General features: G+C 44.1%; 1 long non-coding RNA gene across 2 annotated transcripts in view; it reads right to left on the bottom strand.

Moving 5' to 3' along the window:
- LOC146404175 (uncharacterized) overlaps positions 1-9,789 on the bottom strand; it is a 73,148-nt gene extending 63,359 nt beyond the window's left edge. The window contains exon 1 of one of the 2 annotated variants that reach the window (XR_014844383.1): positions 9,630-9,789. This is a non-coding gene — a long non-coding RNA (uncharacterized LOC146404175). The remainder of the gene's footprint in view (positions 1-9,629) is intronic. The other variant, XR_014844382.1, reaches the window with a different exon arrangement.
- Between the last annotated feature and the right edge of the window lie 11,378 nt (positions 9,790-21,167).

The raw sequence follows: 21,167 nt of genomic DNA, 5'->3' as shown, positions 1-21,167 counted from the left end.
CTCACAATGATAGTTGGAGACTTTAACACACCCTATTTCAGTACTGATAGAACAAGCAGATTAAAAAAAATAAAGGGCTTAGCATATACAAAAAAATAGTATCAGCAAAACTGACCTAATTAACATACATAGAGTATAGCACCAACATCTGCCGAAAACACATTCTTTCTCTTTTTTTTTTTTTTTGTCTTTTGGTTATTTCTTGGGCCACTCCCACGGCATATGGAGATTCCCAGGCTAGGGGTCCAATCAGAGCCGTAGCCACCAGCCTACACCAGAGCCACAGCAACGCAGGATCCAAGCCGCGTCTGCAACCTGCACCACAGCTCATGGCAACACCGGATCGTCAACCCACTGAGCAAGGGCAGGGACCGCACCCGCAACCTCATGCATGGTTCCTAGTCGGATTCGTTAACCACTGTGCCACGACAGGAACTCCAAACTCTCTTTAACTGCACAGGAAACACTGAGAAAAATTGACCATATGTTTGGCCATAAGACAAGACTCAACAAGTTTCAATGAAGTGAAATCTTGCAGAAAGTGTTCTCTAGTCACAACAGTGTAACTAAGACAATAACAAAAATAAAGCTAGAAAAATTCCCCAAGTGTTCTGAAAATGAAGCAATTTGATTCTAAATAACCTATGGATAAAAGACGTAATCACAAAAAAATTACAAAATATTTAGTAATAATTAATAATAATAATAAAGACTACACATCATAATTTGTGGGCCAAAGCTAACACCATTCTTAAAAGAACATTTATATTTCTTAATGCATACATTAGAATAAAGGAAAGGCTAACATTCATCCCAAGAAAGTAGGAAAGATCAGCCAGTTGAACTCAAGTGAAGTAAAACAAGGAGAATAATACAGGTGAGAGTAGAAATTCATGAAATTCAAGACAAACATATGCTAGAGATGGTTAACAGAATCAAAGGTCAGTGTTTTGAAAAGATTAATAAAATTGTTAAGCCACTAGCAAGACTGATTTTTGAGAGAGAGAGCAAAGATAAATATCAGGAATGAAAAAGGGGACATCACTATAGGAAGAGAATTGGGGAAAAATACCCTGACTTCACTCTCCTTTCTCTGAGCTCCTATGGAAGAGCCTAAAAGAATTTAAGATAATTAGATAATAAGAAGATATTATGAACAACTTTATGCCAATAAATGTGAAACATTTTATGAAATAGACAAATTCCTAGAAAAATACAACCTACCAAAAGAAAGGAAAAATGTTAATAGTTACAAACTACTATAGAAATTGAATCCATAATTGAAAATATTCTGTCAAAAAAGTTCCAGGCCCAGATAACTTCACCAGCAATTTTTACCAATCATTGAAGGGCAAAAAAATGTCAATATTGTATAAATTCAGAGACCAAAAAATCAGGGAATACTCCTCAATTCATTGTATGAGGCCAACATAATCTTAATTCTAAGATTATTTGGCTAATACATAATAAGAAAGAAAACTATTAGGCTGATCTCACAAACATCGATATAAAAATCCCAGAGAAAATATTAGGAAACCAAATTTGGCAATTATATAAAAAGGATACCACAGTATAACTAAATTGAGTTTATTTGGGAATGCAAATTGGCTTAGCATTCAAAAATTAATAAATGTAATTAACAGAGAAAATAGGAAAAGTCAAATGATTATCTCCCTTAATCAAACTCAGCATGTTTGTAATTTTTTTGTGTGTATCTTTTTGTCTTTTTAGGGCTGCACCTTCAGCATATGGAGGTTCCCAGGCTAGGGGTCTAATCAGAGCTGTAGCAGCCAGCCTACATCACAGCCACAATAATGACAGATCTTAGCCATGTCTGCGACCTACACCACAGCTCACAGCAAAGCTGGATCCTTAACCCACTGAGCAAGGCCAGGGATTGAACCCGAACCTCATGGTTCCTAGTCAGATTCGTTTTCGTAGCACCACAATGAGAGCTCCTGTAATTTTTTACTTAAAAAATATCTTCTGGCAGACCAAGAGTAAGATCTTTAATCTAAAACGTATTTTAGGAGTTCCTGCTGTGCTGCAGGGAAAGTGAATCCATGAGGATGTGGGTTTGATCCATGGCCTCACTCAATGGGCTGGGGATCTGGCATTGCCATGAGCTGTGGTGTAGGTTGAAGATAAGGTTCAGATCTGGCGTTGCTGTGGCTATGGCACAGGCTGGCAGCTGTTGCTCTGATTCAACCCCTAGCCTGGGAACTTCCATATGCCTCAAGTGCAGACTTAAAAAGAAAAAAAAAATGTGTTTTAGAAATTAACCACAGCATATATAGAATAAGATAAGAATGCTTATTATCATCATTTATTTTCAACATTGTACACAGGGGCCTATCCAGTGTAATAAAGGACTGAAAAAGAAAGTTGAAAGAATTGAAAAAAGGAAATAAATTGCCATTGTTCACAGGTAACAGGCTTATATACAGAGAGAATCAAAAAATTTAAATTAGAATTTTTAGGGAAGATTAGCAAACTTGCTAACAAAAATCTTTTGCTTGTTTATATTTCAGCAACAGAATTCAAACTTTTTTTTTTTTTTTCCTTTTTAGGGCCTAACTTGTAGCATATGGAAGTTCTCAGACTAGGGGTTGAATCAGAGCTGCAGCTGCCGGCCTACATCACAGCCACAGCAATATGGGATCTGAGTCGTGTCTTCGACCTACACCACAGCTCATGGCAATGCTGGATCCTTTAACCCACTGAGCAAGACCAGGGGTTGAACCCATATCCTCATGATACTAGTTGGAGTTATTACTGCTGAGCCACAACAGAAACTCCCAAACATGAGTTTTAAAACACGTAACTTAAAACATAACATCAAAATATACAAACTCTCTAGTTATAAATCTAAAAATGATACTTAAGATTTACACAGAGAAGGAGGGAAAGAGAAGGATGGACTGGGAGTTTGGGGTTAAAAGATGCAAACTATTACATTTACAATGGATAGACAATAAGATCCTACTGTACAGCAGAGAGAGCTAGATCCAATCTCCGGGGATAGACCATGATGGAAAATTTTATGTATACACACATATATATGAGTATATAATTGTATGTATTATATATATACACATATAATTGTATGTATGTATGATCGAGTCACTTTGCTGAACAATAGAAATTGGCACAACATCACAAATCGACTATATTTAATTTAAAAAATTGCAAAACCTTTAAAAATATTTACAAAGAGGAAACTACAAACATTTTTGAGAAAAATTAAATGTCTAAATTAATGGAGTATACGATATTCACAGATAAGATTTGACACTGTAAAAATGTGTACAATCTAAGTAAAAATTACAAGAGTATGTTAGGAATTATTGGTGAAATTTGACAGACTCATTCTAAAATTTATATGAGAATGCAAGGCTGAAGGATAACCTAACCTTTCTTGAAGAACAAACTGTAAAGATTTGCTCTCCTTGCAATCAAGATTTATTATATAATGTACAGCAGTCAAGATATTGTGATGTTGCTGCAATGACAGAAAAGAGAGGCCAGGAACAGACTTGTACATATTTGGACATTTGCTGTGATAAAGTTGAAAACTCTAGGTAAGTCAACTTTGTATCCATGTGTGAAATGTAAAAAAATCTTCTAGAAATTAATAAAGGAGAATACCTTCATGACCTCAAGTTAGTAAATATTTTTAACATAGGACACAGAGAGCAGTAACCACAAAAAAAGTTGTTGATAAATGAGACTACAATAAAATTAAGAATTTCTGGAGTTCCCATAATGGTTCAGCAGAAACAAATCCAACTAGTAACCCTGGCCTCAGTCAATGGGTTAAGCATCTGGCATTGCCTTGAGGTGTGGTGTAGGTCACTGATGCGGCTTGGATCTGATGTTGCTGTGGCTGTTTTGAAGGCTGGCAGCTGTAGCTCCGATTCGACCCCTAGCCTGGGAACTTCCATATGCCTCAAGAGTGGCCCTAAAAAGCAATAATAAAAATAACAACAATAAAATTAAATTAAGAATTTCTGTTTATGAAGAGATACCATTAAAAGAGCAAAAGCTTTAAGCTACAGTGAGGTAATAGTGTGATTTATAATAAGAAAATATATAGATACATTGACAAAGCATACAAATTCAGAATATTCCTGCAGAAAATTTTCATTCAAAAAGATACATGTACCCCTATATTCCATGCCCTGAATGGAAACAACCTAAATGTCCACTGACATATGAATGGATTAGGAAGATGTGGTACATATACACAATGGAATACTACTCAGCCATAAAAAAGAACAAAATAATGCCATTTGCAGCAACATGAATGGAACTATAGATTCTCATACTAAGTGAAGTAAGTCAGAAGAGAAAGACAAATACAATATGATATCACATATATAATATATGGAATCTAATACATGGCACAAACAAACCTATCTACAAAAAAGAAACAAACTCATGGACTTGGACAACAGACCTGTGGCTGCCAAGGGGTAGGGGGAGGAAGTGGGATGGACTGGGAGTTTGGGGTTAGTAGATGCAAACTGTTGCATTTGGAATGATAAGCAATGAGACCCTGTTGTATGGCACAGGGAACTATATCCAGGCACTTGTGATGGAACATGATGGAGGATAATGTGAGAAAAAGAATGTAAATATATGTATAACTGGGTAACTTTGCTGTAAAGCAGAAATTGACAGAACATTGTGAATCAACTATAATAAACGTTTTTTAAAAATTAAAAAATTAAGTCAAACATAGGCAAAACTAAAACAAACAAAAAAACCCAGAATATTTAAATGCCTACAAATCAATAAAAAAAGGTGGTGAAAAAAAAAAAAAAAAAAAAAAAACTACCAAAGTCTTGAATAAGCACTCTTTTCCCCACAAAAAAAGAACCTCAAATGGTTAAAACCGTATGGAATTCCCTTACGGCTCAGCAGGTGAACTATCTGGCATTGCCACTGCAGTGACCTGGGTTGCTACTGAGCCATGGGTTCGATTCCTGGCCCAGGAACTTCCACATGTTGAGGGTGTGGCAAAAAAGAAATGAAAAGAAAAGAAAGAAAGAAAAAGAAGTTTATACCAGATTAGATGTCTTTTGTTTGCTCCTCCACATTCATCAAATACCTGATTCCTGGGAGAAGTCCCAGAGGAGTTCAAAAAAAGGAAGAGAGTTGAGGACAGGGTATTTATCCACTGTTTCCCTTCCCGAGAGCAATTACCTTGACTAGCTATATTCTGCAAAGATCAATGCTCCTCTGAAGGTGGCCTGCTCAATGGAACTCTACTTTTTTGATTGCTAGCCTTGAGTTTCAATATTATCTCCAGTATTATCTCCAGTATTCCCTATATTAAACTATCCTATACACACACACACACACACACACACACACACACACACACACAAAATTATCCTAGGTTGATTAAGTTAAGAATGCCATCTTTCTCCTGTTGGAGCTCTGAATCACACATTCTTCAATCTCATTATTAAAAAGCGAAATGCAAATTAGAACCATGACAGGAGTTCCTTTGCTGCACAGTGGGTTAAGGATAACAGCATATTACAGCAGGCGGCTCAGGTCGCTGCTGTGGCACAGGTTTAATCCCTGGCCTGCGAACTTCTGTATGCTGCAGGCACAGCCAAAAAAAAAAGACAGGAGTTCCCATCATGGCACAGTGGTTAACGAATCCAACTAGGAACCATGAGGTTGCGGGTTTGATCCCTGGCCTTGCTCAGTGGGTTAAGGATCCGGCGTTGCCGTGAGCTGTGGTGTAGGTTGCAGACGCAGCTCGGATCCCGCGTTGCTGTGGCTCTGGAATAGGCCAGTGGCTACAGCTCTGATTAGACCCCTAGCCTGGGAACCTCCATGTGCCCAAAGAAATGGCAAAAAGACAAAAAAAAAAAAAAAAGACAAAATATCACTTCATACTCACCAGAATAGCTAAAGCAAGAAGACTGACAAAGCCAAGTGTTGACAGAGTATGCAATATCAAGGACTCTCATAAAAGAGCTGGTAAAGTGTAAGTTGGCATGGTCATTTTGGAAAACAGATTGACTTTATTTACCCAACTTAAACATGAACCTAGCAATTTCACTCCTATATACCTACCTGAAAGCATGATTCTCAAACATTGCTTTGCCATGAGCACACCTGGGGAGGCTTGTTAAAACAGATTCCTGGCACTCTCTCCCAGCATTTCTGAGTCAGTATGTCTGGAGGGGAAGTCAACATTCTCCCTAACAAGTTCCCAAGTGATCTGATGCTGGAATCATACTTTGAGAACTACTTACATAGAAAAACCCTTGCATATGTGCATCCGAAAACATGAACAAGAAATTCCAAGCACCAATATCTTAATAACAAAAAATCAGAAATAACCCAAATGCCCATCAAAGGGAAACTGGACAAATAAATTGTGGTATTGTCACCGGCAAAGCCCATTTACAATTTACAGGAAATAAAAATAAAACCTAAAAATAAAAATAAAACCTAGGTAGTAAAATAAAGTAACTTTTTTCTTTCTTTCTTTCTTTTTTTTTTTTTTGCCATTTCTTGGGCCGCTTCTGCGGCATATGGAGGTTCCCAGGCTAGGGGTCAAATCAGAGCCATAGCTGCCAGCCTACGCCACAGCCACAGCAAAGAGGGATCCGAGCCACGTCTGCAACCTACACCACAGTTCACGGCAACGCCGGATCCTTAACCCACTGAGCAAGGCCAGGGATCAAACCCGCAACCTCACGGTTCCTAGTCGGATTCGTTAACCACTGAGCCACGACAGGAACTCCCAGTAACTTTTTTCTTTTCCTTTGTGCTTAGTCTAGTTTCACTGACTCAAAGAGTCTTTGCACCCAGCACTCCAGATCAGTTTCTAGTGCAAGACATCTGTGTATAACATCTCAGCTCCAGAGAGTATGTGTAGAGCTGCTGAGCCCAGCACTGCAACCTGGAGCACCGTGGGCAGTACAGCTGCAACTGATCTGCACGAACTTCACACACACGGACGCACATGTGCACTGACAAGAACCTTATAAAGCAGCCCCGCCCATGGCCTTTTGGGAGAGCATGTGCTCTAGAGCGCAGGTTCACATTTCTCCATTCTTTGATCAAAGAATAAAGCTTTCCTTTGCTTCTGAACCAAACTCTCATTCCATTGGCTTGAAAGACACTCCCCAGGAGAACTCTTAGGGGCTTGATTATAAAGGTTTGGTAACAAATTTCATTGACCCAGATGGTATGGTCCTTTCTTCTTTTCTTTTCTTTCTTTCTTTCTTTTTTTTTTTTTTTTTTTTTGCTTTTTAGGGTCACACCACTAGCATACGGAAGGCCCCAGGCTATGGGTTGAACTGGAGCTGCAGTCGCCAGCCTAAACCACAGCCACAGCAATGCCAGATCTGAGCCATGTCTGTGACCTATACCATAGCTCATGGCAACGCTGGATCCTTAACCCACTGAGCGAGGTCAGGGATTGAATCTGAGTCCTCATGGTTACTAGTTGGGTTTGTTCCTGCTGAGCCACAATGAGAACTCCAGGACAGGAAGGATCTTAAATGTTTACACAAATTCCCAGTATGGATATGCATTGACACACACATAGGGCTTTTGGGAAGGAAAAAGGTACACTGACTGCAGAGAACAAACGGGGAAACACGGCTTAAGCATACTGAAGTTCTTAGAAGCAGTTTCAAAGAACATGGCAGAGACTCACTGCAGGGGTCATCAAAGGGGGATGGAGAAGTAATAAAGGGAAGCAACAAGGTGGATGAACATGCCAAAGGGTAACCCTAGAATCAGTAACTCAGTAGCTACCCCTCATACCTCGAAGGCCAGATCCATCCAATTATACCCTAATCAATACAAAGGAAGGATTAGACAAAGCCTGAAAATGGGGCTTCAGTAGAGGTCTAGGAGGCTATGAATGACTAGTTAATGAACATGGGCAATGCTTCTTTCCCCAAACTGCAGCTCGTCAAGACATCAGGGTGCTCATCAAGGAACTCGTACAGGAGGGAAGTCATGTATAACTGGTTAGTTCAGGTCATGGTAACTCTGGACATAAAAAGTATAATCAGGAGTTTCTGTCATGGCCCTGCGGTTAACAAATCCGACTAGTATCCATGAGGATGCAGGTTCGATCCCTGGCCTTGCTCAGTGGGTTAAGGATCTGGCATTGCTGTGGCTGTGGTGTAGGCCAGCAGTTACAGCTCCAATTCAACCCTTAGCCTGGGAACCTCCATGTGCCTCAGGTTTGGCCCTAAACAAACAAACAAACAAACAAAAGTATAATCAGTCAGCTGAGACTGGCCCCAACTGCACAATGAACAGCCCCAACACCAGATCCCCCGGACACCCCAAGATAAGGTCGAGACCAGAGGGACATATCCTGAGAAGATGGGCGGATTGACTTCACTGTCATGCAGAGAGTACCAGGCAATTTCAGGTACGCATTGGTGCCAGTGGGCACTTTTTCTGGGTGGATAGAATCATTCCCCGTTAGAACCAAAAGGGCAGCTGAAGTGGCTAAGGCATTACTAAAAGATATAATCCTCATGTTTAGGCTCCCAGGATCCCTACAAAGCAACAATGGTCGAGCATTTGTGTCTCAAGTGACAAAGGTGTAAGGAGTGCCCTGGGCATAAAACGGACCTTGCTCTCAACCTGGAGCCCCTGGTCACAGAGAGGGTAGAGAGATGCCATCATGCCTTGACATAGCCTTAGCCAAGCTGTGTCAGGAAACTCAAGAAAACTGGATGAAGTTGCTTCTGATTGCCCTGCTCCACATGCAGTTAGCCTCAAGGCGTAAGTTCAAGTTAAACACACTTGAACTCCTCTATGGTAGACCCACTTCCCGAACCGGAGAGAAGGAACACCTTAGCCCCCTTGAAATGGAACAACTCAAGTCTGCCCTCCAGGTAGGAGAAACCATGAAGGCCTCATGGACTGGTAATGGGTACTGTCTGCACCCACCCACCTGGCTTTCCACCCTTTCCAGTCAGGAGACTGGGTGAATGGAAAACCCTGGAAAACTGGCAGCCTCCAGGTCAGCTCGCTCCTCAGTGGAACGGACGCCATTCCGTGATCCTAACCACCTCCTGTGCCCTGAAGTTGCAGGGATCACTTGTGGGGACAACATGCTCAAGTGAAGGGCCCCAGCCCCGACCTCCAGAGAAATAGCCTGGGGCAACAGACTCCCCGACTACTTGTGTGAACCGCTCTCTGAGCTGAAGCTTCTCTTCCAAAAACCAACAACGTGTGACCAGGGATATTCAGTCACGGCGGGGAGCCTCCACATCAGGGCACCCTTGTGCCTACAGGCAGAAGACCCGGAGACCTACGTTTTTTCCCTTTGTCTCCAAAAAGTTAGCAAACAACGGTTTCTCAGGGATGCGAACAGTCAGGGCCAAGGCCTGGTGACCATCACACACATCTAAAGGGCGGCTGGGAGAAGTTCTGCTCCTCTACTCGGAGTTAAGACGACGCCCCAAGGCAGCAGGAAGCAGCTACAGAAGCCTGACCCGTACCCCTCAGCGCCCCTCAAGGCCTAGGAGGTGGACAAAAGGAGATCAGGGATTTGCCACCGGCAAAGCCCACGAACAACGCTCTGGAAATTAAGACAGAACCTGGATAATAAAAAAAAGTCTAACCTTTTTTTCCCGTGGTGCTTAGTGTGGTTTCATTTGCTTACAGGGAGCCACGTGCAGAGGCCTCACACCAGGCACCTCACACGGGAGTTCCCAGGGCAGATTGGCCGCGCTGCCTCCTCAGCTCCGGCGCGTGCACAGTGCTTGGTTCAAGATGGCTGCCGGCCGGGCCAAGCAGCGAGACGCGGTGGGCACTGGGATCTGGGGCAACACGCCTGCGCCTGCGCCTGCGCCTGTGCCTGCCCCAGAAGAGCTCCGCCCCCTCGCCCCGCCCCCTCGCCGAGATCCCCATAAATCAGCCCCACCCACAGCCTATCAGGAGAGCACTGAGGCTAGCGGAGGAGCTCACACCTCTCCATTTTTTGATCAAAGAATAAAGTTTCCCTTTGCTTCTGACCCGACTGTCTTGTTCTATTGGCTCCGATGACTCCAGGCTCCATGGACCCTTCTTGTTGGTGGCCTACTTGATCAGGTGGGTGGCAGTATGCAGAATGCTAATGCATGGGAAAGGAATGAAACACAGCAACAGACATCAACATAGATGAATCACGAGAGCCGATCAAAGAAGGATTCATAGACTATGAACCAATTAAAGTTCAACACCAGGCAAAGCTAAGAAAATGGTCTTTAGGAATACACAGATGTTAAAACTATAAAGACAAGCAATGAAAACGATCATCAAAAACTCATCATGATGGTTCGTCCCTGGGAGAAAGAGAAGCTGCCATTGGAAGACAGCAGGGTACTTGATTGTGAAATCCGTGCTCTATTCTGACAACTGATTGATCACAGAGATGTTTGTTTAATAGTTATTCTTTAAATGGAATATATATCTATCCTTGGATCTGGCTCTGAGGAACACTGCCCTAGAGCCTCCAAGGGAATCCATCAAAACCTAAACATTCTCCACCAGTACTTGGTCCACATCTGGTTCCCTCATTCCTGGAGAGTGAGTGGGACATAAATAGTCTGAACTGTGTCTCCAGCTCAGGGTGAAGGCAGGCTGGTCTGGCCCTCCTACCCTCTTCTGAGCCCTGAGCAACTGCTGAAGCAAAACACATTCACGCCTCCACAGGGACAAATCATAATAGGTAAATAGTGCATGGAGTCCAAGTCCACGTTTCGGAAAGAAACGTTTTTCTTCCAGAATCTCAATTCATAGAGATGCAAATTTTCCCATACACGCCAAAAAAAAAAAAAAAAGAAAAAAAGAAAAATATTTTTCATTATTATGCAGTGTCGTTTAGCTCCTGTGCTGAAGCTGTTTAGCTTCAAACCTGTTATTCTAGAAAAGGGTCATTGTTCTCTATTTGCATAATCAAAGCTTCTTTAGTGGTGTTTCTCAGCTCTGAACAATGAAGTAGTCTGCCTCGAAATTAACCCAAGGCAGAAAACTACTTCTAACCTTCAAATGAAACCAGAGTGTGTTGTTACTTCTGTACAGAAGCCTGCTTTTTCTCTCCTTCTTTTCTCCCTCCCCTTTCGTCCTTTAAATCAGCGGTAACTTCCTTCTTCACACTAGAGTCATTTCCATGTATGGATATCCTTGCCCTGTTAGAAAGTTCTTTGTTGAAATATTTCTCACTGGGAGCTTTCAGTCAGTTGGTTCTGTTTCCGCCCCTTGGGGCCCAAGTATAAATCTAATCCCTCTTCAACATGACAGCCTTTCAAATAGGTTAAGACAGTTACCACATCTTCCTGGAATTTTCTTTTTCTCTCCGTCCCTTGGCCATCTCCCAGATGGCAGTTTGGAACCCCTTCTCCATCCTGGGTGATGTTTTCTTAGGCTCCACTTTGTCTCTCCCCAGCATGCAGAGGGGAGCCCAGCCCTGAAGTTAAGTTTTAGTCATAGGGGAGGAAACACTGTTTTTTCCTCTACCTGTCTTATATTCATTTGTCTGGGGCTCTGCAAATCAGACTGACAAAAGACAGATTAACAAGAGAAAAAGAAACAGCAGTTTACCAGTATGTGCATTCCGCGTGCATGTGGGACTGCTCAGTGATAACTCATCGAGGGGGCACGAGGGGGCTTATATAGCATCTTAAGAGAACAATAAACTTTGAGAGAAGTAACAAGGGAAAGGATTTTGAGCTTCTAGGGGTGGGAAATTGCTGGAAGGCAAATATGGGGAAAGTGATAGTCGATAAGGGCTGGTTTTTGCAGAGGTGGTAATGCAGATTCCTTTGGTGCTGGCCTCTGGGCTGATAAGAGTCTCCAGTTATTTCTGGTGGTTAACCTCTGCCTTTCCTAGTAGACGGGAGGGGGGCACTTTTTCAAATTTATGTCCAGCTTTGGGGCAAAAAGAGGGAGGGTAGAGAGCTTTTCCTCTATCTGCTTCTTTTCAATTGCCTTCAACTCAAAATAATCCTTGTGCCAATGTGGCATATTTGAGGGTGGCATATTCTTCGACCCCTCGCAGCCTAGACCACAGCGGGGTCATCAACCCCCACCTTCTTCTAGATAATAGATGCCTATTAATGCCACGGTTTTAAAGATGATAATGTACATAGTATCAGAAGCAATTTTTTGACTGATGCCAAGCGCAGGTACTGGAGGAGGAAAAGAGTAGGAAATTAGTTTGTCTTTTAAAAAGCAAAAGCTATTACAACCGTGTGTGTGTGTGTGTGTGTGTGTGTGTGTGTGTGTGTGAAATGTTTATTATTGATGCCTAGTTGTCATGCAGCACAATAACAGCTGATGTCAAAACCTGAAGGGCTGCCAAACAAATGAGGGATTTGTCAGATTACATTTGCCATGCATTGAATTTGACAACAGCAGTTAGCTCTAGATAAGTGGCCTCCGTCTTCATATTGTGGAGCTCATTGTATTAGTAACAGATAAACCCTCAAGGCTCAGTGGTTTAACACAATAAAAGTTTATTTCTTGTCTCTTTTTATCCAATGTGAGGCTCCTGTATGGGTGGCTTTCCCCTAAGGAGGGAGTCTAGGATCCAGCCTCTTTCTCTGCCATTGTCAACAGGCTGTTCCCACAATTGCCCTGGTGATGAGCAAGCGGGAGAAGGGGAGCCTATTTCATTCCAACCAGCCAGAGTGGGGAAGAACATGGGAGGACTTGCAGGCCAGGTGTGGGAGTGCAGGGCATTGCTTCTGCCTATGGCCTAGAGCTCGGTCACAGGGCCAACCCAACCACAGGGAGGCTGCAAATATAGTCTGAGTATGTGTCTAAAAAGAAGAATTTATTTCTTGTCCTTTGATAATCCAATGTGGGGGCCCCTGGATGGGTGGCAAATAGCATCTTAATATGACCGTGAAAATTGTTTTAACCTCACAAGCTCCTGAGATCTCCAGACCGACCTTGAGACCACTGCTCTAGACCGTCAGATGACTCTCAGGGGGGCTGATTTCACAACACTGCTGTGTGACATTAAAAGGACACGCAGTAATTTTTCGCCTTCCTAAGCATGTCCTATTAGGGGTAAAATGAATGCCCTTCTTTAGTTTTCTGCCTTCCCGAGGCCCAATTCTAAGGGACTTGGCTAACTGCCTCCCCTCCACGTTAGGGGCCCTGCAACTGTCCTCAATCATCGCGGTGCTGTGCCCTGTCTGCCGCTTATGGCCTCTTCCTGTCTGTTCCTTTCAGCTCAGGTAATGAATGGCCCTCCCAGGCGGATCTCGGCAGCCTGTCCCTGCTGACTCGGTTCCCACCTCCCCTCCTCGAAAATGACCAACAGAGGAACAGCCATGTTCCCCCGTGACTCCCAACAGGAGGGCCACCCTCAACCCCTTAGACCAGCATCCCTACTCCCGACTTCTCCTGACGGACACAGATGGGTATGGCCCTCCTGCTCGGCCCAGACAAGCTGGGCTAGTCCCCTTCCTCACCACTCAGAAGCCCATGCAACCCTCTCTCCCTTCTTCGTGCCTCCCAGACAGGAAGCTCCCCAGGCGCTAAGGTAATTCTTTTTTTTTTTTTTCTTTTTTTGACATTTTTGGGCCACTCCTGTGGCATATGGAGGTTCCCAGGCTAGGGGTCTAATCAGAGCTGTAGCCACCAGCCTACGCCAGAGCCACAGCAATGTGGGATCCAAGCCACATCTGCAACCTACACCACAGCTCATGGCAACGCCGGATCCTTAACCCACTGAGCAAGGCCAGGGATCGAACCCGCAACCTCATGGTTCTTAGTCGGATTCGTTAACCACTGCGCCATGACAGGCACTCCTCTAAGGCAATTCTATCTTAGATCCTCCAACTCTTTCGCATTAGGGATAAAGATGAGGGCAGACCTTACAGCTCCTGCACTGTTGCAGGAACATCCTGACCACTCTCCCTCTCCTCTCCTGCCGGTGCCCTTTCTCCAGGTATATGTCTGGGTGGAAGGGACCCTGGACAGAAACCTGCTCTGCCTATTTGTGTCTTAAGTCCTTCAGTCTCATGAGAGGTGGGGCCCTTTGAACCCCAAGGTCAGGGAGCAGGCACATTTTCACAGGTCTCATCCTTGCCCGACAGCTCCCTCCTGGGGCAAATCACAAGTCTCACATCTTGGTGCACACACACCAGTGGTGGCGGGAGAGAAAACCAAAATATGGCTCTTAATGTCTCAGGTTAAGAGTCTGCTATGTACTCACATGAGCGCAAATGGGTTAAGTGGTGTCTGGGCAACTGTGATGCTTAAAGACACTTTTGAGGGAGGGAAGGACTTATTCCAAAGGTGCAGCTTTAAAGAGGTCCCTTTGGGGTTGTTTGTATCAGCTGCTGGCAGCCCACAGGGTGAAAAGGCAGGGCATTTGGAGATTAGGGGAGAAGTAAGCAGTGACTCTGCTGATGCCCTGTAGGGGCAGAGAAGAAACACTCAGTGCCCTCCGGGCCATTTTTATCTGGAAAATTCTTTCCTTGCAGTCCCAGCGCCCGTCCTCAACTCCCCATTTTGCTGAAGCCCAACCAGGCCTTCCTCTAGTCCTCTGTCCTGGTGCTCTCCTAATCTCCACAGGGGCATGGCTGTGGGGCAGAGGAAACCCAGGTAGCAGGAACCACTGTAAATGACTCAACTGGCCCCACTCTGCCCTCCTTCGCCTACCGGGACTCAGGTGGAGTCTGGCAGAAGTGCCAAGTCCTGTTCAGTCGTGACATCAGATTTTTGAACACTGAAAACACCTACTCCCTGGCAAAGACTCTCTCTGAACTCTCTTCTCAACGGAGTCCTGACTTTTGTGTGTCTCTGTTCATCTCCGCACTGTCCAATTTGAGCAAGAATCCTACTAAGTCAGCTTAGCAAGAAGACCCACCCTCGATATCTGATCATCCTCAATACCTGTTCAGTTCCTCCTCCCCAACCATCCCTCAGGTGCTGTCCGATCCCCCTGGTCTGCCTTCAGCAAGAATCTCGGTAGGTCAGTTTAGCCAGAATCCTCCTTCACCCCCCATGTTTCCTCATGGCAGTTTTCCGTCTGCTGACCCGCACTCTGCTCCTTGGCCATAAATTCCCACTTTTCCTCACCGTCTTCAGAGTTGAGCCCAACCTCTTTCCTCTCGCAAAGCCTCATTGCACCTACATGACGGTCCCCCTGAATAAAGTCTGTCTTACTGGGAGTTCCGGTCGTGGCAGAGCAGAAACGAATGTGAATAGTATTCCATGAGGATGCAGGTTCAATCCCTGGCCCCGCTCAGTGGATTAAGGATCCACCATTGCCGTGAGCTGTGGTGTAGGTAGCAGATGCAGCTTGGATCCCCGGTTGCTGAGGCTGTGGTGTAGGCCAGCAGCTGTAGCTCTGATTGGACTCCTAGTCTGGGAACTTCCATATGCCATGGGTGTGGCCCTAAAAAGCAAAAAAAAAAAAAAAAAAAAAGTCTGCCTTACCATGCTTTAATAAGTGTCATAAGTAATCATTTATTTTCAGAGTTGCCATTGTGGCTCAGTGGGTTAAGAACCCGTCATAATGTCTGTGAGGATGTGGGTTTGATCCCTGGACTTGCTCAGTGGGTTAAGGATCCAGTGTTGCCCCAAGCTACAGCAGCTCGAATGCAGATGCAGCTTGGAACCGGTGTTACTGTGGCTGTGGTGTAGGCTTGCAGCTGCAGCTCCAATTTCACCCCAGTCCGAGAACTTCCATATGCTGCAGGTGCAGCCATAAATAAAATATAATAAAATAAAAATGATTTTTTTCTTTAAAAGAATAATACTTTTCCTGTAACAGCTTGTACCTAAGCATTCGCGTGCAGGAACACTGGAGGCTAGAGGGCTCCCTGGGGCTCCCAGGGAATGTGTAGAGGAGCTCAAAATAAGTCCTGTCTAAGGACAAGCTAATAATGCATCTCTCCCTTGAGTCTTTAGTGGTTTGATGTGCCCAGTCAGAGGACACTGCCTTCCCAGTTCCTGGGCCCATGAGGAGCAGAGCCACAGGAGAAAAGAAAAAAGAAAAAAAAAATTAAGGCTCAACTGAACTGAATGTGCAAAATGGCTCATTTACATAAGTGGTAGTTGATGATGGCCAAACAGGCTGTCCACTAGGAAGCCCACTCCTGGCCTCTCCAGTTTGGCCAACTCAGCGTAGTAGAACTTCAGAGCTGATGTCTACCTTCCCCAAGGACATGCATCCTCAGTGAACCAGGCAGCAGCTGCAAGGTCTTCTCTGATCTAGCCTCAGAAGTCGTGCACCACTCCTGTGGCTTCTGCTGGTTACAAATGAGTCAGACAGATGGGCTTCCCGGGGAAGCGGAATTAGGCTCCACCTTTTGATGGAGGCGTGGCAAAGTCACAAGAAGGACCAAAGGAGAGAGAGATTACTTCAGTCATCTCTGGAACATAAAGTCTGCTTCAGTCTTTTTTTCGGCTGCTCCAAGGTATACAGAGCTCCCAGGCCAGGGATCAGATCCCAGGTGAAGTTGCAACCTAGGCTGCAGCTGCAGCAACGCCAGCTCCTTAAACCACGGCGCCACACTGGGGATCAAACCAGCATTCCAGCACTCCCCAACTGCCATTGTTTCCCTTGTGCCACAGCAGGAACTTCCTGCCTCAGTCATTTAATCCAATGCTTCCCAACATCTGCTACCTCATTGCACACACAGAAAGCACTGGAGAAGTTCCTGTCATGGCTCAGCAGAAAAGAAACTGACTAGGAACTATGAGGATGCAGGGTTTTTTTTTTTTTGTTGTTGTTGCTGTTGTTGTTGCTATTTCTTGGGCCGCTCCCGCGGCATATGGAGGTTCCCAGGCTAGGGGTCGAATCGGAGCTGTAGCCACCGGCCTACGCCAGAGCCACAGCAACGCGGGATCCGAGCCACGTCTGCAACCTACACCACACCTCACGGCAACGCCGGATCGTTAACCCTCTGAGCAAGGGCAGGGACCGAACCCACAGCCTCATGGTTCCTAGTCGGATTCGTTAACCACTGCGCCACGACGGGAACTCCAGGATGCAGGGTTTTGATCCCTGGCCTTGCTCAGTGGGTTAAGGATCTGGTGTTGCCATGAGCTGTGTTGTAGGTCATAGACTCGGCTGGGATCCTGCGTTGCTGTGGCTGTGGCTGTGGCACAGGCAGGCAGCTACAGCTCTGATTCAACCCCTAGCCTGGGAACCTCCACATGCCGCTGGTGCAGACCTAAAATAAAAAAAAAAAAAAAAAAAAGAAAGAAAAAAAAGAAAGAAAGAAAGCACTGATATGTGTGTGGTTCATGACACACCAGTTGGGAAGTTCTGACGGGCTTACTGTCTATGACTAACAAAGCTTCCTTTTCTTACTTAATGATTAGTGTGCAACTGAGGACAAGATTTTCCACCTGCTTCAGCGTATTTTTTGAGCCAACAGAAACGAAACTCCCCAGCGCTGATTCCTCCATGCTATAGGTTTCTCTGCTGTAAGGGTTTCTGTGTCCAAAAGCTTTGAGATGGTTTTCCACTTTATCCTCCAAAAACGCAGAAGGAGAAAACATGCATTCCTTTGTGCCTTGGATCTGCTCAAAATATATGCCACCAATCAAAAAGAATAATTGAATCAGGCACTTCAGATACGTTAAAATTCATGAGTTTACAATGGTTTCAGAACAATGACAACAATAGAAATTGTTATGGCAATCTTTGGCGGTTTTCAGGGCACTGACTCATTCAAAAAACAGGATAATAGAGGGAAAGGACAAAAAATTTTCCTGTCTTTCTTTTTCTTTTTTTCCCCCATTTTATTTTATTTATTTATTTATTTTGTCTTTTCTTGAGCCCCTCCAGAGGCATATGGAGGTTCCCAGGCTAGGGGTCGAATGAGAGCTGTAGCCACTGGCCTACACCAGAGCCACAGCAATGTGGGATCCGATCCACATCTGCAACCCACACCACAGCTCACGGCAACACCGGATCCTTAACCCACTGAGCAAGGCCAGGATCGAACCTGCAACCTCATGGTTCCTAGTCGGATTCATTAACCACTGCGCCACGACGGGAACTCTTTTCCCATTTTATTCACAGGTACGCCAGAAATATATCTCAAGATATTCCACAGACATCAAGTACACATCTTGCTTCAGAAGAGCTCTTGATGTGGCCTCCTCTTTGTCTTCTGGAGTAGGATATCTTTTTGAAGGTTTCTGGTCCATTTGGTTAAAGACTGCTCAGCCTTTAGCTGTGAACTTTTAGGAGAGAAGTTGAGCTCCAGTCCTTTTTCCTGTCTTTCTTATATGAACTCCATACATCTCACAACATGCCACTCATCACTGTATCAGCTCCAATTCCACCCTTCCTGACCCTGTGTTCTGATACTGATGCTAGACCCTGTGAATATTTCTCCTGTCACCACCTGGGGAAGTGTTCGGCTTTTGTCAGTAGAGGCTGCTGGAAGGGCACTGCAGGAGGAAGGAGTCTCCCTTTCTGGCTCCAATGTGCTTTCCTGCTTTTTCGTGTTATTCACAGTGGCCAAGAGTGTGGAGGACACCCCAGGGAGTTTAGCAGCACCCTGGTGGACAGCTTCCTATGGAGCTCTGTCAGCATCCCATGGGCAGTTCTCACTCACCAGCCCTGGCCTAAGATACTTCCATGAACTCCCCCCACTACCTAGAAAGCTACATCCATCCTTGAGGATGGGAAGATCCTCTTCCAGTTTTGCTCCCTTGGGTGCTTTGCCTCAGCTCCAATGGTGTGGCTATTCCCTGTATCTGCTATTCCTATAGAGTTTCTTAGTCCCTATTGGTTAATCCTCTATTACTATGCAATAATTTTTTTCTTTTTTTTTTTTTTTCGGGACTCCCATGGAAGTTCCCTGGTTGGGAGTTGAATCGGAGCTGCAGCTGCCAGCCTACGCCACAGCCATAGCAACGCCAGATCCAAGCTGCATCCATGACCTACACCTCAGCTTGCAGCAAGGCTGGATCCTTAACCCATGGTGTGAGACCAAGGATTGAACCCACATCCTCATGGATTCTAGTTGGGTTCGTTACCACTGAGGCATAACGGGAACTCCCTACTATGTAATAATGTGTTATATTAGCATTTTTCTCTTTGAATCATTGTGTGGTTTCTGTTCCCTGTCTGGACCCTGACTGAGTGACATGGTAATCAAATCATTGACATGGGACGGTTCTTTCATATAGAAGACCAGTTAATAAATGTGTAAGGAGTGACAGAATTAGAATACTTAACAGTGAAAAAAACAGATGTAGACAATGATCATCAATGATGCTCAGCCAACCATCAGTCATAAGGCTGATGGGGAACCTAAGGATGAATGGATGAGGCTTTCATCTGAATCCAGAGGCAGATTTACCCGGGGCTGATGTAGTATAAGCTCCAATGTTCCTCACGTCTATGGTCCTCTTCCAAGAACTCAAATCTAATTTTACACTTGTAATTTAGATTTTTTTTCCTCTTAAGGGGAGCTCCTCAAATTGGAAACTTTATTCTCCATACCCTTGGATCACTGAATAAACCCCATTAATCAACCTTAAGATCACAAAAACAGGAGTTCTCGTCGTAACACAGTGGTTAACGAATCTGACTGGGAACCATGAGGTTGTAGGTTCGATCCCTGGCCTTGCTCAGTGGGTTAAGGATCCAGCGTTGCCGTGAGCTGTGGTGTAGGTCGCAGGCACAGCTCAGAACCCACGTTGCTATGGCTCTGGTGTAGGCTGGTGGCTACAGCTCCGATTGGACCCCTAGCCTGGGAACCTCCATATGCCGAGGGAGCGGCCCAAGAAATGGCAAAAAGACCAAAAAAAAAAAAAATTCACAAAAATAGACAACCAAACATGATATGCCTCTTGCTGTGATGGAATAGGAGACAGTGCCATCCATGAAACACTTCTGCCAAAAGTTTAATCTCCAACTGATCAAGCCTCCAGATATAATCACAAGTTTATATAAACCACTGGGGATAGAAGAATATGTAAAAGACACCATGAAAATACAATAGCCAAATCCAAAATATGGATGATTTTGTAGGACTAATTACCCAATTTTTTCAACAAATATATTGCAAGTAAAAAAAAAAAAAATAGGACAGTGAGGAAGAATATAATATAAATTTTCAAAGACTTGAGAAGTTTCTGTTGTGGCTCAGAGAGTTAAGAACCTGATATTGTGTCCATGAGTCTGCAGGTTTGACCCCAGGCCTCACTCAGCAGCTTAAGGATCCAGAGTTGCAAGCTGCAGTGTAAGTTGCAGATGCAGCTCAGATCTGGCTTTGCTGTGGCTGTAGCAGCAGCTCTGATTCAGCCCCTATCCTGGGAACTTCCAAGGTGCAGCCATAACAAAAATAAATGAATAAAATTAAAAATAAAAAAATAAATTAAAAAACTTGAGAAATATCACCAAAATGATATGTGTACATTTTTTGGATCCTGATTCAGATAAAATAACTGTTTATGAGATAAACGATTTTTATGGGGACTGAATATTAGATGGAATTAAGATTTTTTTTTTTTTTTTTTTTTGTCTTTTTGCCTTTTCTTGGGTCGCTCTTGCGGCATATGGAGGTTCCCAGGCTAGGGGCCGAATCGCAGCTATAGCCACTCGCCTACACCAGAGCCACAGCAGCGCAGGATCCGAGCCGCCTCTGCGACCTACACCACAGCTCATGGCAATGCCGGATCGTTAACCCACTGAGCAAGGCCAGGGATCGAACCTGCAACCTCATGGTTCCCAGTCAGATTCATTAACCACTGCGCCACCACGGGAACTCCAAGAATTATTGTTGATTTCTTCTACATGTGATAATGGTATGACGGATATATTTTTTAAAGAGTCGTTATTTATTAGAGATATATATTTAAGTATTTTTGAATGAGATGAAATAAAGCCAGGGATTGTTTTAAAAATAATCTAGCAGAGTGTGGGAGAGTAGAGGTTATAAAGTGCAGTTGGTCTTAAGTTGATAAATGGTGACACTAGGTGAGGGGTATGTGGAGGTTCTTTATAAATATATTCATTTTTTTCAAACACACTTAATGTATGTTTAAAAATGCATCATGAAATGTTTAATGAAGTAAAATATATGTTACCCCAGATGACATACTATCTGCATATTAATAATAACCAAATTCACATCATATACTGCAGTTTCATAAAGCACTTCCCATTCATAATTTAACACAATTCTAAC

This window comes from Sus scrofa, chromosome 4 (assembly GCF_054392235.1).
Source record: "Sus scrofa isolate SSC_HxYL_T2T_F1_AM1 chromosome 4, Sscrofa_HxYL_maternal_Yorkshire_Landrace_v2.0, whole genome shotgun sequence".
NCBI lineage: Eukaryota > Metazoa > Chordata > Mammalia > Artiodactyla > Suidae > Sus > Sus scrofa.
Note: the sequence above shows the minus strand (reverse complement) of the source record. Positions and strands in the feature narration are given on the sequence as shown.